General features: G+C 41.3%; 1 protein-coding gene across 1 annotated transcript in view; it reads right to left on the bottom strand.

Annotated features, from left to right (window-relative positions):
* LOC115312009 (UDP-glucose 6-dehydrogenase) overlaps nt 1–7,837 on the bottom strand; it is a 41,269-nt gene extending 33,432 nt beyond the window's left edge. The window contains exon 1 of the mRNA XM_029970877.3: nt 7,572–7,837. The gene's annotated coding sequence lies outside the window, so the exon portion shown is untranslated. The remainder of the gene's footprint in view (nt 1–7,571) is intronic.
* Between the last annotated feature and the right edge of the window lie 4,846 nt (nt 7,838–12,683).

The following is a 12,683-nucleotide window of genomic DNA, read 5'->3' as shown; positions in this document are numbered from 1 at the left end:
AAACGAGAATTTTTTTTGCAAGAATAACAAAATCAGTTTTTCTCACAAATCCCTCCAATCTTTCCAATTTAGCAGAACGAACGTTGTAAAGGAGATGAGTGGAGAAAACATACGGCCCTGTTGTACAATCTCCCTACACGATGGGTGACTCAGAGGCTCATAATGTGACAGTTTGAGATGCACCCCCACAGCAAAACTGGGTTAATTTCAGGCAGACACCTTTTGTCAAGCGTGGTACACAGTCTTTACCGTTCTGTAACTATGTGGTTCAACAGGGGTGACATATTTTTTTAGCAGAATCAATGATAGATAAAGAGTTCGAGGTAATGGGTAGCGCATAAAATGGCACAGAAAGAGGAGCAGAAGCATAAATTACCTTTCACATTCGCCACGAACTGCACCTTCTCCACGTAGCACCATTCAGGAACAAATGTATTTCTAGAGTATCTGTATTCCGGAATACTCTTTCACCGTTATTGCGGAAGTATCTCAGGGATATCTCGTTGCATAAAAGGCAAATGTATCTCAGTATCTGTATTTTGGCCTCAAAACGCAAGTATCTCAGTATTTGTATTCCCGAGTATTTTTTGGAGTATCTCTGCCCAGCCCTTTGTCAGCCTCACATTGATAACTTAGAGAAATTATAACCTCTCAATTTCTTTGAGCGATCTTAGAGCAAACCCCAATGACTATTTTATGCTTGAGTCCTTGAAGGGCTATTTTATCTACTTGAAAGGGAGCAGTCAAGTGTTCTATCCAAGAATTAGCTGGTTTTACGATGCAATTTGCTGCTTCTTTCCAAATTGAATTGTTTCGATTACCCTTAGCCAAAACTTTTGAGGTGGTGACATTTCAGTGGCAATCTTATTTTTATCAAGTTGGTAGCTTAATAGCCAAACATGAGACAGTCTCAGAACAATATATAGTACAGCCATTAGTGCCTTGATAATGATAATAAATGATTTAGTACATACTATTATTAATTCTCTTAGCAATAATGATAACAAATGATAATGATTGTTGCCCTTTCATTAAAAGCTATCAAACATCCAAAAAGTTTGTTTGAAAAGGCTTGTAAATAGAGAAAGTAAACTAGTACTTAAAAAACACTAAACCTAGAAAAAAAATGTTCTACCTGGTGAGGTAGGACAGGCACGTTTCAAAATAAAAGTTTGTTGAAAAAAAATGTTCCCCCCAGTATTTATGCTACAATACAAAATTTTCAACCTGCAGGCAAAACCAAAAGTGTACCCCTGTGGGGTGATGACAGCATAATTTTTATTGCAACATAAATATTGGGCAAAACTTACATTTATTTTGATATATGCCAATCCTAACCAGGTAGAAAACATTTTTTTATCTCCTTAGGTTCAGTGTCTTTTTAATAAGAAAGATCTTTTCTTTATTTTAGCTTGAACTTTCCTCTGCATGGATGTGTGCTGTAGTCCACAAAACATGGTGCTGACATAGGTTGGGGTTGACCTCTTTCATTTTGCTTATATGGACGTGAACATGGGGCTCTAGCAAAAATGACGAAAATAATCCCTGGAGAAGGGGAACAAGAGGGACAAAGGACAAACACAAACCTCCAAACACAGCCAGGTGACTGGTATGTGACCGAAAAAATCCGCCTGGTCCAAAATCGAGCCCGGGACCTCTCCATTTCCAGTGGAGCGCTCTACCAACTGAGCTAACCAGGAGTTAGACGTCAGTACAGCAAACGGGTTTCATTAGCTGCCACCAGTCTAACACCAACAAGGGTGAAGCTCGCATTTTAAGGTTATGATTATAATGTAATTAAATGGAAAGGTGCAAGCGAGCTGGACAACAATGACGAAAATAATCCCCGGAGGAGGGGAGCAGGAGGGACAAAGGACAAACACCAATCTCCAGACACAGCTAGGTGACTGGTGCACGACTGTCACGAGTTTTTCAATCGCGCACCAGTCACCTAGCTGTGTTTGGAGATTTGTGTTTGTCCTTTGTCCCTCTTGTTCCCCTTCTCCGGGGATTATTTTCGTCATTCTTGTCTAGCTCGTTTGCACCCTTGCATTTAATTACATTATAATCATAACTCTAGCAAAGCTTGTTAACTGTTTTTCTTTGAAGACTGTTCTGTTTGAAACCTCCACTAGCAGATGCAGTGCAAGGCATCAATTTTTCGTCATATGTATCAGCCCTTTTTGCTAGCTAAATTTTTTAATGTACTGCTACAAGAGGCATTGTCCCTCAATATCAGAGGCAATCGGAAAGGCAGCAGATGTTGGCATATGTGGAGGCAAACTCTCTTGCAACAAATTAATGTACTGCTTTGCTACAAAAGGCATTGTCCTTCAATATAAGCAGCAATCTGACAGGCAGCAGATGTTGGCATATGTGGAGCCAAACTTGAAGTTCAAAAGCTTGATAACTCCTGCAACAAATTTAATCAGCTTTGTCGAGCTGTACCGAGTCCAAAATTTTTAAAGTTTTATTGATTTTTGCAGTGTATTAGTAAGCTTTGGGGAAAGTTTGGCTTCACATAAATAAGCCAACACATGCTACTGCTGAAGCAACCTGAATTGGGGTCTTCAACCCCTCAAGGGCTGTAACCTTCAGTCTACGCATTGCCGGGAAATCTTTTTGTGGACAAGCACGTCACTGGCCGTTTCACGAGGTTTCCATCAATTTTAAGGGAAAACCAATTCAAGTTTTTTTTTTTTTTTTTTTTTTTTTTGTGACATGCCATTATTTTAAAGGGTACCCTGAAGAGGAAGCTGACACTAGGGGACCAAGTGACTTTTCGCTCTAGTATCCACCAAAAGGACACCGGGATCGTTGTGTAATGTTCCGAAATGGCTATTTGCTGATGTAGTTTTTTTCCTTTCTCGTTTGTTTGCTTACTGCCTTTTGAGGCTTTCCTTATTCTAGCTTAGCTGTCTACCTCCAGCAAGCATGACCCAACCAATTGTCCATTGTCAAGAGACAACACTCCCATATGTTTTAGTAAAGGGTGTGCCTGCTTTCCGCGAAAATCAATGCATATGAACATAAACTGACGTCTGTTCCTCTCCTTAGGAATGTGAAGTGTTTGTTCTGAGTACAAGTTATCTAAAGTGAAAAGAAAATTGTTTCATGGTTCCATTAGGAGCGGCATGACAAAAACCTTTAATGACCTCAGTTATGGTTGGCGGTTTCTGCATGTTGAAATTTCTCTCAGGTTTTCCCGTTGCTTTTGAGCTACATGCTTCGGTCAAGTGAACCTGCTTTTATGTTTCAAACTAATATCGGGAGCACACCATAACAACGTCCCTCCACCTCTCCCCACCAATGTGAGGATTTAGGCATTTTCAGGGTATGTGATCCATTTAAAGTGGAAGTAAAAGCAGAGTAAATTGCATTTTCGCACAAAACTTGCACATTTGCATTGCACATTGCACATTGCACACTCTGTACTTTGCTCATTTGCACAAATCACACAAAAACCAGAATTTAATACTTCACACTGGAGATATTTTTTAGTGGTTCTCCTGACTGAAATTATAGGCGAGCGGAAGAGGTTCTTGGAAAAAAAAAAGCAAGTTAAAGGTGAATTCGAAAGTATTTTATCCCATAAATCTGAATATCACATTCATATGCTCCGAAGATGTAACTTAACTCGAGAAAACGCGAAAAGTCATAAAAGAATTATTTTCTGCAGCTTCCGTGTACCAAATTGAAAAACTTTATATTCATGATCAACCGCTTCAGCTTACCTTTAAGCATTCTCTGTCACAAATTAATCATCTGTAGACTTGTAGCACAGCTTCATACATCAATATAAATTAATTAGTTCTCAACCTAACAAAAAATGAGACTTGTGAACCAGATTTCTCCTTTTAATGGAGAAATCAGGTTTGACCCAGTATTCATTAAATATGTCTGCATTGCCAATACCACATAAGAGATAGAACCCTATGTAGTGATATCACAAGTTTAATGAAGTACTATGTGCCATTACCGATTCTGGCTGCACTTTCGGTGTACTAGGGGGACAAATTAATGCACAGATGCTCATTTGCGATTTTAAAAATGATTCACACATTTATATGAATATTCTGCAGTCACTTGAACAAGAAGCTAGAAGGTAGTTTGCAAATGCTTGTCGTTTACGCAAGATGCTTGATTTTGGAAGGTGTTGGTCATAACGTAAAAAAAATTTGGCACCCTCGTAATGGAAAAAAGAAAAAAGTAGGTGGCAGTTAATGTTGTGCAAATGTTGCCTGAAGGTTCAGAATATTGAATGAATGTTAAAAATGTATTCAAAACGTCTTAGAAACATTCACGCTCAAAGATTTGCTAAGGATAATTGCTGAACATCCTACGGAAAACAATAAAAAGTTCTGGAAATACTTAATCATACCTGGAAATTTTCTAAAAATATTCTCAGAGTGCTACGAACGTTACTTCCTTGTTCTCTGAATGCCCTAGAAAGGGTTTTTGGAGTACTTTACCCACATGTTACACTCACCGAGTTCCCATGCCACATTCTGAGGACATTCCAAGAATGTTACAAGGCATTTGCATGCACTTAAGGAATGTTGCAGATGTCCATTTGAATGTTCTCAGAATATCTTTAGGACATCATTGAACTACCTGGATGAGTGACTGCACCCAATTAACTGTGATTTCATTTGCTCAAGAGGCAACCAATTTGTTCCTACAATTTCTTGGCATAACTCGGAACCTAACCTTCCCATGCATCAAAATACTCAATACAAGTTTTTAAGTTGAGTTACCAAATACCGGCTTCATAAATAATTAAAATACTACTCAAGTTACATTCACTGTAAAGTATCTTGAGTTGAGTACAAATACTTAGAAATGTAATTCAATCACTTTTAAAGATAATTCTGCATTGCATAATTTGTATCGATGTCAGTGACAAACACAATCATACTGTTGCGCTAATCTGGTTTACCAGAATGGTTTATGAGAATGCAACAGCACAAAATGGCAAAAAAAAAAAAAAGAAACATTGTAGTGTTATTTTATACCATCTAACTATAAGAAGCAGAATATCAGTGACACAATGTTACAAAACATATCTGAAAAAAAAAAAAAAAAAGAAAGAGGTTGCTTTTGTTATAGTGACATCGCTGAATATCATGTCCTGCACCACAACTCAGACACATCGTTTAAAAAAACACTGACACCCGCAAAATTTTTTTATTTTTTGCCAGGCAATTATTATAGTGTCAGAAGACAATATTATGCTACAGCATCACATATATTTTTAATAAATTCAAAACATGCAAATGCTCGAAACCGAAACTGGACTAGGGAGGGAGAAGAAATATAGAGGAGAAAGTTACTAAAAAGCACGCAGATGTGCAACTTTTTTTTTTCAATAAACATATTTGCAGTCTTCTAGAAGCTACAAAAAATTGGTATCAAATTTTTCATCAATTTTTAGTATTGAGTGTGTGCCTTCGATGACCCATGACTGATTATCTTTGGTAATTGTGTCTAAATCATAGAAAACGGCGTGTGACCATGGAGAAGAGAGTAAGCATGACACAAACCAGCCAGTCCTCGATCGGCAGTTTTTAGCTGAAAAGAAAATTAATTTCGAGCCGCAAATAGTGCTCTGGGTAGTAGGGCTCTCATCTGTCATATACAAATAAAAACCTTGGCCACCTTAAATACTCTGTCAGTGTCCCTTTAACTATAATCCATATGCCCTAAATGAGGAGTTCACTATAAACAAACTTGGGATACGGAAATGAGTTAATGGATAACAAAGGGAGCCCACATAATAGCCACAGCAGTAGTCACACCTTCTTCAAGTAGGTTGCGTTGAGAAAGGCACTCAACGTTGGGGGACGCTTTGTTGGCATTTTGACATGTCATACTGCTCCTAGTTCGTTCCCTGTCCTGTTCTCTGCTTATCAGTGTTCGCTTAATGACAGTGTTCGTAAGAGCAATAAAGGCCGGACTGACGACACAAAGGAAAGAAACAAAAATGAACCTCGACGTTTTGCTGTAACGGGGTCAAATGTACAACAAGCAAAAAAAGTGACATCTTTTTGTGTCCACTTCTCATTGTCTTCTATTTGTCATTTTCTTGACACTGAAGTCTGCACTATTGTCGTAGATCGTTTTCCGTTTTGCGGTGCGCCTCAGTGTGGTAATCTTTACTTTCATAAAACCACCCCTTTTGTTTAAGAATTTTTTTTTGGGGAAACTTCTCCTCGCCTTTGGGAAGGCGAGGAGAACACCTTCATTGTACAAACTTTGGGGTGAAATATGAGTCACAATCGGCACAAAAGCGATGTTTTCACGAGCTCAATCTAAGTCACCGTAGCTTATTGGAGCTAGCAACAGAATTTGGTTGCTCGAAAGAACTCATTCACGTTTGCTCGTGCCACGTTCACGCCACTTCATACCGAAAAACAACAAAAATGGCGGAATGTCAAAAATGTATTTGAGGTAATGAGTACAAGATACCCAGAATTGTAATTAAAATAGAGTATCAAATACTCTCGATCAGAAGTATTTGAAAGATACCAAGATACCTGAAAAAATATTTGAAATACAGTATCTTGAGTAGGGTATTTCAGATAGGCACAAGCCTGTATAAATCTGATCCGGCAGCATTACCACAGTACGTCATCTGAAAGGTCTCTGGGAACCAAACTGATACGACATCTTCACCCTCCCTTGTTCTCGGAAAATGGTGGAATTACGAGCAGGACAGAAAGCAATACACAAAACTGAAGTGCCGGATTTCGATTTCTCACCAACATATTGCTATTGCAGCAACTGGAATACCGTCAAAATATTCATACCAGGTAAGAATATTTTAATTGTTTAAAAACAACAACAACAACAGAGATATTAGCATTTAAAGTGACAAAAAAAAAAATATGAATTCGTGAAAATGCTACAACTGCTGGAGAAAAATATAGCCAGTGCTGCTAGCCTGGGTCTTTAACTTGCATCACGCGGTAGTGACAGTGGTACAGGACCGCACGCCGGTACGACATGCTCATCCGGGTCGAAACAGGCAAGGGTGGAAGGATAGACAACAGTTCGAAAAGAAGCGGGATGGTGATGGATCATACCACAGGAGAAAACCATACAAAAAGGTTGCTACTACGTATGTTTCCTGTCTCCCGTTTTAATATGCCTTGATAGAATTCCTCAAGCCTTGATCTGAAAATCACTGGTAAACGGAGATGTGTTGCATTCCATCAAAACGTTTTAAAAACTGGCGTTGGATTTCTTTTCTTTTTTTTTTATTTCTTGTGAAGGGCGGCGCATCGGTATAAGTGTTTTCGTCGAGAACAAGAAGCACGCAAGGAAAAAGACGAAATAACTTCAGCGGATTGAAGATACGCTTGACGTTTCAGGTGATCCGGCAAAACCTCAGCAAGACTATGCCGTCGTGCTCCTTCTTTTTGAGTTTTGCATTCGTTAGCCGACACAACACACGCGATTAACTATGACAAGGCGTGCTAAATCAATCACGAACGGACAGCGCTTGCACCCCTACAAGTTGCGGGCGAAGTAACTGCAAGGCAGGTGATACAAACAAGAGCAAGTGTTACCTTCGATATCCCTCGACGACTCGAGTTCAAAACTTGGCTAGGGCACTCACAGGAATGCGATGGGCCGCCGCTGCCAAGGCAAACCGCTCAAAGTGCGAAGAACTCAGGTACGCGGCTGACTGGACGGAAGGAGGGCAACTGAAACCATTTTCCCGCGAGCAGGTGAGAGACGCGGCCGTCAATCAGACAAGACCCACGACATTCCGGTTGGTCGATGTCGCCATTCTCACGTCATGATCGATAAAAGTAGCGTTAGTTCCGGTTTCATTAGAAAACGATGATGATGATTGCTAGCTAGATAAACAAATAAAAATGATTTTTGTATTAGGCGGCCACACGCGCCATCTTTCCACTGAAATCCCAACAGAGCAAAATAGTTCGTGTATCCCGTGTATCACAGGAATCAATGCGACTTCGGCAGATTTCTGCGACACTTGCATCGAATATTTACCCTGCACATCCTTCTACATTTCGCCAAAAATTCGAGAAATTTGTACTAGATATTAATTCAGGCCCCGATACACTGCCGGATCATTACGATAGGTTTGTGAAACTTTTCAGAACTCTTGGTTAGTGTCGAATAGTGCTTATATTTAGGGTTCTGCGTTTTCGGTTTTTATTTTTTAAAAACTCGGCATACTTTTTTCGGTGTTTATTTTAAAATTTAATTTTCGTTTCTTTTTTTCGGTGTATATTTATTCCCAAAAAGTTTACCGTCTTTTTTCGGTGAATATGAAAGAAACACCATTAGACACCAGATCAGATGATCCTTGTAGCTGTGATATTTGTGATCACTCAAAGAATAACGACACATTAACATGAGTCGTCTTCGCTACAACTTCCGACAGGACACAAAATCTTCAGTGCGCTTCTTTTTCCTTCCCATTCTGACGACGTGACCGTCTGAGGTGATGACCGTACAATAACCAGCGGAATGGAAAAAAAAAAAAGAAAAATCCATTGTATTTATGTTTTTAACCACAGGGAAGTTTGAGAGAGGGTGTTAAGAAAGGTATTAAAGGCTTTCCTCGATGACCTCGGAAGTGCATGAAGCGAAAAACCTTATACTAGCCCGCATCCAAACTTTTTTTCTTTTTAGGACCGGGAACTTGACACACTAAGCCCGACCACAAAAAGAACACAGATGTCTCCCGTCCCGCGAAGGTCAATCCAAGACTTCTTTTGTTGCACGTTGAACCTTGGAAGAGGGCAAATACGAAGGCGTCACACAATGTCGAACTCTTGCAAAGACCTCCCCCTCTCTCTCTCTACCCCCCCGCTCCTCCCCCACCATACTTTTATCAGTTTAAACCGAAAACGTCGAACTTACAAACTGTTCTTTTTCGGTTAAAACCGAATTTCCGAAAATAGATTCGGCGTACCTTTATCGGTTTTTATCGGCTTAAACCGAAAACTCCGAACCCTACTTATATTGCTCCCGACGTATCAAACACCGAAAGTATTCGTGAGTTCCGTGATAATTCTCACTGTTCGTAAGCTCCGTTGGGTACGCTTTCCACCGCGCACTACTGCACTGCAGTGAAACTATACCTGTGCAGTAAACATCAGAATTTTTTGTTTCAAGGTAAAAACTTAATTTTTATTTGTTTACGCCCATGCTTGCCGCAATGCTGTAACCACCTCATGAAACAGAGTGTTTTAGCTTTGATCAACTTTGATTCAATGTTAAAAAAATCTTTTTTATTGGTGAAGAAGGAAGACCAGAGAAGCTGTACTATGGTGGGAATGAAGTAATGGCCGGCTACAAGTCTGCAAGCCGGAATGGAAAGGCTGGAGAGGTTGCCGCCATCTATGAGCGATGGAAGCAACCAGACAACTGGCAAGCCGGTTGTCTGGTTGCCGCCATTACTTATAGATGGCGGTAGCTGTCCAGAGTGCTGTGTCGATATTTGTTTGCAGGCTGACACAATTCTGGGGAAACTAGCCCTTAACAGCTCTGCTGTAAAAAAAGAAAACAACAAAAAGAGCAGGCATTCTACGTAAATAACATGAATTGAAAGCTTTTTTGGGAGCGCCGTTTCAGAAAGACAAGTTTCTCCAACCAGTCTCGTACAAGCTCAGTTTAAAGAACACAGCTATGAATTGTCTTTTAAAGAGTTCTGCAACAAAACACTGCCTACTCTTGACAACATGAATTGAAAGCTTTTTTGGGAGCGCCGTTTCAGAAAGACAAGTTTCTCCAACCAGTCTCGTACAAGCTCAGTTTAAAGGACCCATGAAACGAATTTTGGGCTGGAGTAAATCAATTTATATTGGGATTTTACTTATAGCACATCGTTCAGTGGGCCAAAAGAACAAAATTAGAAAGTCGGAAGCCTGACTTTCGCTACGAAAATTTGCAAAACATAGCGGACTATTTTGTACCTCCTTCCCTTCGTAAACTCTCCGCCTTTTCACTGTGATACATCCGCGGACCCCGCAGCGCGTCACCGGGCTACTAGCCACCATAACCGGGCCCCCGCAGCGCGTCACCAGGCCCAAGCGCACGTCACACGACACCGGACCTCACTTAATCCCTTTACCCCTAAGCTGACATTGCGGTGAAAGCTACGCGCTTGCCGGACCAATCAGCCGCCTCCCTTTCATCGCCTGACCTCATTCTCTGCGGGTCGGTATGCGCGAGAGAGCGTGATCACGTGGAAAATGTGTGGCCGGCCCAACGAGCACGTAGCCTCCACAGCACTGTCAGCTTCGGGGTGAACGGGGTGGGGAAAGCAACTAGTCGGAATTTTGAGCGACGGGCTAATCTTCTAGGGGGACAATGGCTGTGTCCGGCTACACAAGCGAGATTCCGAGCAAGAGGGGACTCCCCCCTTTCCGACTTCTTGAACTGTTTGGTACAATGCGCGATCTATGAGTTGAGGAGGAAAGCTAAACAGGAAAAAGTTGAAAAAGCGTTTCATGACTCCTTTAAAGAACACGGCTATGAATTGTCTTTTAAAGAGTTCTGCAACAAAACACTGCTTACTCTTGACAATGCAGGTCTCGAGGAGTAGACTACCTACGAGCACTGCTGTACCAACCGGGGGGCCCTGGGCCAGGCGTCCTAGTCACATGGGGGGAGGGTGGGTGCACCCTCTGGCAGCAGCCCCCCCCCCCCCTTTCCCCCCCCCCCCTTTACTGGTTGGTTGCAATCTCAGGGAGTGAAGGGGAAGGGGGAGAGCTACAAAAGACATAAGGGCCCCAAGTGCCGGATGGCCTAGCTATGCCACTATCTACATACGAAGAGACCATCCTTCTGATCCATCTATCGGCAGAAACATGCGACAGCCTAATCATATTACTACCATTGGTATCAGTACGTAGGCCTTAATGAATTCCGAGCATACCTACAATGTTGGAATGTGTTGTTATGAGTTGTGCAGTACTACTACATTGCCTTCATTGCCCAAAAAAATTTTTCTTCCTTTCCTGCACAACCTGTTGAGCAACAGTGCCTTGCCAAGTTGCTACAGTCGCCCACATAACAGGCAAAGGAAGCATGTGTTACCTTTAAAGTAGGGTGACCATCCAATCTGCGACTCGCGGGACTGTCCCGCATAAGGGCTTGTGTACCGCGTCCCACAAGAAATTCCCAAATCTTCAAAATGTCCCGCATTTCATACTCTCGTAAAATTCACTCCAAGTCACGGTGCTGCCGAACAACAGGGCACGGGGAAGCGCGGAGGTCGCTGGTAATCATGTGAATTGCAATGGTACGCCATTTTCTATAGAAGCGATCGTCGTTCTTGCAGGAGAAGAGACGTGTATGCTCCGTTGTGCCTTTCCCTGTGGCGGCAAAATATTGTAAGAAAAATTGCTCGCCAAATGTTTAAACATAAGACACTGTAATTATTTTCAAATTGCTGTGTCAATGCAAAGGGTTGCCATGGATCTTTTTTTTTTTTTTTTAGTGAAGCCAGCCACAAAAGGCCTGCAACTCACAACGATTGAAAAAGAACATAATGTTAAAAATTTGTCTAGGACCATGTTGACAAAAGTAAGCGTTGCCAAGAAACAATAACCCGAAAAAAGATTTACTGTTTCTTATTTCCATTTGATGCGTTGAGTTCTGCTACAGTCGATTTTTATGTTTTCAACTTCTACACATTAGTTAACATATTTGTAAAAAAAAATATCATTGGGAGTGAAACTTATTTGAGCTTAATTGCTGCAATACAATTAGCAGGTGTATAAACAGCACAGGATATTAAATGTGTTAACAGAGCCTCGGTTCGTGGTGCGTGTGTTAATAAGTTCCCTCTACCCCCCCCCCCCCCCCCCCGCGTGTCCCGCATTTCGCAAGCAGGAAGGTGGTCACCCTACTTTAAAGGGGTACGGAAACGAAAATTGAAATATTCAAACTTCGTTTGTAAATGAGTCAAGCACGACGGACAATAACCATAAATGACAATCGCCCATTTGTATTTTGAACGACTGTCTATATTTTTCGTTTCAAATGGTGCACTCAAGCAAGCGCTCGAAGAGAAGCCAACGGAGAGCGCGATGGTCATGGAATACCCGGCACAAACAAAAACAGAAAAAAAAGGTTACCCTCATTCGTGACATAGCAAGGCTGGAGTATGCATTTGGTGGCATTGTCAGCGTTGTAGTGGTGTCAATACCATCAACGCGTTACAACCGAGCCGTTCGAAGTACCCGTTGGGTGACGAGCATGGTGGTTGGCCCAAGCAGTGCATAGCTTCCACAGCACTGTCAGCTTAGGGGTGAACAAAGTGGGAAAAGCAACTTTTGTCAAAATTTTGAGCGACGGGCTAATCTTCTAGGGGGAGAATGGCTGTGTCCGGGTACACAAACGAGAGTTTGGTACAATGCGCGTTTTGTGAGTTGAGGAAAGCAATAAAGGAAAATGTTGAATTCCGAAAAACAGCGCTGCTCCGATGGGACTTGCTACATCATGACTAGGTAGCAAGTTACCCAACTTTGCTAGATTACCTTCCAAATAGGCTCCACATGCATCCACCAGGTGCACATTGAAACATTGTTTAATTAGCTTTAAAATTAGTTTTCTTGTGCTTTTCAGTGAAAGACTGGTATCTTTGAGGTTATGCTGCAATATGCAATATGAATAAACATTAAAGCTAAAAAATG

This window comes from Ixodes scapularis, unplaced genomic scaffold (genome assembly GCF_016920785.2).
Source record: "Ixodes scapularis isolate PalLabHiFi unplaced genomic scaffold, ASM1692078v2 PGA_scaffold13__105_contigs__length_92229423, whole genome shotgun sequence".
In the NCBI taxonomy this organism is placed as follows: domain Eukaryota; kingdom Metazoa; phylum Arthropoda; class Arachnida; order Ixodida; family Ixodidae; genus Ixodes; species Ixodes scapularis.
The sequence above is the reverse complement of the archived record's forward strand: the minus strand, read 5'-3'. Positions and strand labels throughout refer to the sequence as shown.